The sequence below is a fragment of the Dendropsophus ebraccatus genome, chromosome 13 (genome assembly GCF_027789765.1).
Source record: "Dendropsophus ebraccatus isolate aDenEbr1 chromosome 13, aDenEbr1.pat, whole genome shotgun sequence".
NCBI lineage: Eukaryota > Metazoa > Chordata > Amphibia > Anura > Hylidae > Dendropsophus > Dendropsophus ebraccatus.
This window is the reverse complement of record NC_091466.1, coordinates 34,442,437-34,448,320: the sequence shown is the minus strand read 5'-3', so window position 1 is coordinate 34,448,320 and position 5,884 is coordinate 34,442,437. Positions and strand designations below refer to the sequence as shown.

Here is a 5,884-nt window from a genome sequence, read left to right as displayed (position 1 = left end):
GCTGCATTGATAGGACCCTAGGTCTTTGATACTTTGGGCGTTTTTCGAGTCTGCATTTTTCCCCTGATGCTGGAGCATTGTCATCTCAGCCAGTCAGTGGCTGCAGCTGTTGTTTTGAAGGCTCCATCTTTGAAGAGGCAGAGCCTAACACACTTGTAGCTCAGTGCACCAGGCTCTGCTGAAGAAGAGACGTCGGAGGAGAGTATCAATCGCGCTCCCCTTCTTCTCCCAACACTGCACCCATCCCAGCAAGAAAAGGGGGCAATTAACCCCTTACCTTACTGGGAAGGATACATTGTGACATCAATGTGGCCCCCCCATGGGGTTAAGTGAGGATGGCATGCCTCCATACTTCATGATTCAGTTGGCACACAAGGTGTTAAGTGAGGATGCATGCCATCCTCACTTAATCCCATGGAGTAAGGGGGCACATTGATATCATAATGTATCCATAATTGCCGCCCTCCCTTGCAGAATTTGGTTGCCGTACTAGGGGGGAGAGAGGGAGCCCTATTGATACTCACCCCATTCTCTTCTCTTTTCAGCAGAGCCCGGCACATAGAGCTACTAGTGGAAGACCTGAAATTATTTAATAGAAGTAAATTACAAATCTCTGGCACTTTGACACCAGTCGATTTGAAAGAAAGTTTTTTGCTGGCGTTGCTCTTTAAGGAAGTATGGAGTGGGTATATCTGCAGTTGTCACCCGCTGTCTCACTCCAACACTGTTCGTTTAACTCCCTAGATGCTTTACCCCCAAGCAATGAAAGAATATGGTGTCAATCAGCTGTCTTGGCAGCCTTCTCAAGGCTTCTGTAGCTGCCATGATAGTTTTCCTTTAATAGGAGAGCAGTCACCAAGACAATGCTATCTAATCTATGGCCATCATATTATAGAGTAGGAAGAACTGAGCGGATTGATATATATCTTTGTGTGAACAGATTCAGTGTAACTTGTTGATTGAAATCCCTGACCATTCTGTGGTAAAGAGTCCAGTGGGCGGAGTCACAAAAAATCTGATTTCTGTAAAAAAACTTTTCCCACATTCTAAACATTAAAATGGCTTCACCCCTGTGCGAATTATTTTATGTTTCGTAAGACTGTATTTCTTTGTAAAACATTTCCCACATCCTGAACATGAAAATGGATTCTCCCCTGTTTGAATTTTTTTATGTTTAGTAAGACTGGTATACTTTGTAAAACATTTCCTACATTCTGAACATGAAAATGGCTTCTCTCCTGTGCGAATTATTTGATGTTTAGTAAGACTGCATTTCTTTGTAAAACATTTCCCACACTCTGAACATAAAAATGGCTTGTCTCCTGTGTGAATTTTTTGATGTTGAGTAAGACTGTAGTTCTTTGTAAAAAATTTCCCACATTCTGAACATGAAAAAGGCTTATCCGTTGTGTGGATTTTTTGATAATTAGTAAGATCTGATTTCTGTAAAAAAAAAAAATCCACATTCTGAACATGAAAATGGCTTCTCCCCTGTGTGAATTTTTTGATGTTTAGTAAGATCTGATTTCTGTAAAAAAAACTTTTCCCACATTCTGAACATGAAAATGGCTTCTCCCCTGTGCGAATTATTTGATGTTTAGTAAGACTGGATTTCTTTGTAAAACATTTCCCACATTCTGAACATGAATATGGCTTCTCCCCTGTGTGAATTATTTAACGTTTAGTAAGGCTGGATTTCTTTGTAAAACATTTACCACATTTTGAACATCAAAATGGCTTCTCCCCTATGTGAATTAATGTTTAGTAAGACTGGATTTCTTTGTAAAACATTTCCCACATTCTGAACATGAAAATGGCTTGTGCAAATTATTTGATGCTGAGTAAGACTGTATTTCTTTGTACAACATTTCCCACATTCTGAACATGAAAATGGGTTTCTCCCCTGTGCGGATTTTTTGATGTTTAGTAAGACTGGATTTCTTAGTAAAACATTTCCCACATTCTGAACATGAAAATCGCTTCTCCCCTGTGTGAATTTTTTGATGTTGAGTAAGACTGGATTTCTTTGTAAAACATCTCCTACGTTCTGAACATGAAAATGGCTTCTCCCCTTTGTGAATTTTTTGATGTTGAGTAAGACTGAATTTCTTTGTAAAACATTTCCTACGTTCTGAACATGAAAATGGCTTGTCCCCTGTGTGAATTTTTTGCTCTATATACAGACCAAAATTACTGCCATAGAGTCACCACCATATAATGACTCTAAATACACCATATACAGATCAATATTATGCGGCAGTCACTGTATGGCAGTAATATTGATCTGTATATAGTGTGTATATATAGTCATTATGTGGTGGTCACTTTATGGCAGTAATATTGGTCTTTATATATAGTCATTATGTGGTGGTCACTCTATGGCAGTAATATTGGTCTTTATATAGTGTATATATAGAGTCGTTATGTGGCAGTCAATGTATGGCAGTAATGACTGTATATACACACTATATACAGACCAATATTACTGCCAAAGAGTGACCACCGCATAATGACTCTATATACACTGTATACAGACCAATATTACCGCCATACAGTGACCATCACTTAAAGTGACTGTACCACCAGGCCCAGGCTGAAGCACTGGAGGCGGGCCGACCCACCCTTAGTGGGAGGAAACCCCAGCCCCTCCATGACGTGACTCCATTAGAATCAATGGAACCCTATCATAGAGGGGCGGGGGTTTCCTCCCACTAAGGGTGGTTGGCCCGCCTCCAGTGCTTCAGCCTGGGCCTGGTGGTACAGTCACTTTAAGGACTGAATACCACTTTATTTTTTCCTCAATAAAATACACTGTATCACCTTAGTGACATTATAATACACTATACATAGGAGCTGCAGCCAATCACCGGCCTCAGTTACACTATACATAGGAGCTGCAGCCAATCACCAGCCTCAGTTACATTATACATAGGAGCTGCAGCCAATCACCGGCCTCAGTTACACTATACATAGGAGCTGCAGCCAATCACCGGCCTCAGTTACACTATACATAGGATCTGCAGCCAATCACCGGCCTCAGTTACACTATACATAGGATCTGCAGCCAATCACCGGCCTCAGTTACACTATACATAGGATCTGCAGCCAATCACCGGCCTAAGTTACACTATACATAGGAGCTGCAGCCAATCACCGGCCTCAGTTACACTATACATAGGAGCTGCAGCCAATCACCGGCCTCAGTTACACTATACATAGGAGCTGCAGCCAATTATCGGCCTCAACCATCCAGCCCACACCCTATACACATGACATGTAACACACACTACATTCATGCATTATACACATAACATTCATACACATTACACACTACATGTACAGTATACTTACTCCCTCTAGCAGCATGCTGGGTGTAGTGGTCCTTGGCCAAGGCAGCAGCAGCAGGAGGGGGTCATGTGCAGTAAGAGGAGCTGGGGGGGGGGTGAGCCACACATGGAGCACACACCGGAGCCCAGCGTCCTGCAGCCTCTGTGTGACCCCTGATAGCAGCCATTAGCTGTAGCCAGGGATCACTGCCAGAGCCTGCAGGACGCTGTCTGTGCTCTCCTGCCCTACTGTAACTGCGGTTGGGGGCCCCTGGGGGTGTATATACAATGAGGTGTATATACAATTGCAAAATGATCCAAAATTTGCTATTGTTAGAAAACTAACAGCTTTGGTTAAAGAGGCACATGACAGCAACATAATACATGATGACTTGAAAGACTTTCTAATAGTGGAGCACCCGATTACACCTATACTATACTTCATTCCTAAGATTCACAAGAATCTCAAAAAACAACCCTGGGAGACCGATAGTATCGGGAAGAGATTCTATGCTAAATCATGATCCATATTTTGGATAAAGTCTTTCAACCATTAGCCCAGGGGCCAGATCCTTCTTAAGAGACTCAACACATTTCCTGAACATCATCAAATCACTGTCCATTCCATCAGGCACTTTACTTGTCACTTTAGACATTTGTAGCTTATATACATCTATTGAAATCAGCAGGGGGGTGTCAGCCATGATGAATGTTTTAGAATAGCTACAAAATATACATGAATTTAAAATCCGCCATTATTGTCATACCGGCAGGAGCAGCAATTTAAGAGACAGAATTGTCAAGACGGATGTAGCATTGCCCCAAGGAGGACACACAAAGATATTTAGTACCACGTAAAAAAGGATCGGACCCATGTTTATCTTGTGTTAACTGCAAACACATGTGTAAGGGTAAGAAATTCATTCACCCCGTGACCCTAAAAGAGTATCCCATAAGACAGTATCTAACATGTAACTCGAGTTGGATCGTGTAGGTATTATGGTGCACTTGTAAAACAATTTACGTTGGGGAAACCACCAATGACCTTAAAACTAGGTTAACCCAACACAGGTATTCGATCCGTAAGGGCAAAATGGACTTACCTGTACCTAAGCATTTCCCCAATGTCGGGCACACCGAAAGGGATCTAAAATTCATGATAATCGATCAAGTTGTTCAGCCAAAGAGGGGAGGTGATAGGCACACACTCCTAAAAAGGAGAGAGAGTGGATTCACAAACTTGGAGCATTGGGGCCGTATGGCCTCAATATTGAATATAAAGTTACTAGTGGTATGTATAGGAGATGACTTGCTATTGAACTGCCAAATATATCCTGTGTTTGCATCAACATGTACTATATGAGACTAGTATCTAATGTTCTGTTTTTGCTTAATTTATAGATCTTGTGCAAAAGGACGCCGGGATCCATGTCATGATCGGTTGATCACCCGAGGAATAACTAGAGGGTCGTTATGGGAGGTTTTTACTTATATATTTATCCATATGTCTGAGGAGGATACCACAAGGAGAGTCTCCAGGCATGTCTAACCAGAGGGCACGAGAGTACCGCTATGGACTCATCGCCAGGACCGAGAGGAGCGCAATAACTGTGATCACTTACCTGATCGATGGCGGTTTAGCTCCTGCTCGGAGAGAAACCCAGGCTTGGGACTAATTCACACCGAGAAGTCCGAGGCGTCATCTGTAGGTTGGGAAGACGAGCCAACATGAGACACAGCTACTCCATTAAGTGGCCCTCCTACAAGACAGCTACAGCACTCCCCTGGATACGACCTGACCATAATATCTTCATGCCGCATTGCCTACAATGTGAATGAAAACCTGCAGATAGATAGATAGATAGATAGATAGGAGATAGATAGATAGATAGATAGATAGATAGATAGATAGATAGATGTGAGATAGATAGATAATACTTATCAGCTGCTGTATGTCCTGCAGGAAGTGGTGTATTCTTTCCAGTGTGACACAGTGCTCTCTGCTGCCCCTCGTCCAGTCAGGAACTGTCCGAGCACAAGAGGTTTTCTATGAGAGTTGCTGCTCTCTGGACAGTTCCTAACATTGACAGAGTTGCAGCGAGACAGCACTGGTCATACTGAAAATAATACCCTCTTCCTGCAGGACATACAACAGCTGATAGTACTGGATACTTGATTTTTCTTAGAAAAGTATTTACGAATCTTTGTCAGCTCCTGACACCAGTTTGATTTGGACAAAAAAACAAATTTGGTCGTAGGTATCCTTTAAGCCTCCATTAGTTCATATCAAGTAATCTGTCACCATGCTTGCCCTGTCATTCTTTTTGGCTTTAATGTATCCATTGTACGAGAAGATAGTCAGTTCCCTATTACACGCGCTGACTACGGCCCAATCTTTGTTTACTGGACCTATTACCGGCGCCAATAATTGTGGCAGTAAGGGCTGCATGGACATTGTTAGTGATGTCCCTGCAGTCCTTGCCCAAACACCTTTACCTACCTCTCCCTGCCCCGGTCGTCCCACCGTGCTGTGCAGATTCCCGGCCCCAGCAACAGCA

General features: G+C 42.6%; 1 pseudogene; it reads right to left on the bottom strand.

The window, feature by feature from the left end:
- Positions 1-942: 942 nt before the first annotated feature.
- LOC138770543 (zinc finger protein 708-like) lies at positions 943-1,755 on the bottom strand (annotated as a pseudogene).
- Positions 1,756-5,884: the final 4,129 nt, after the last annotated feature.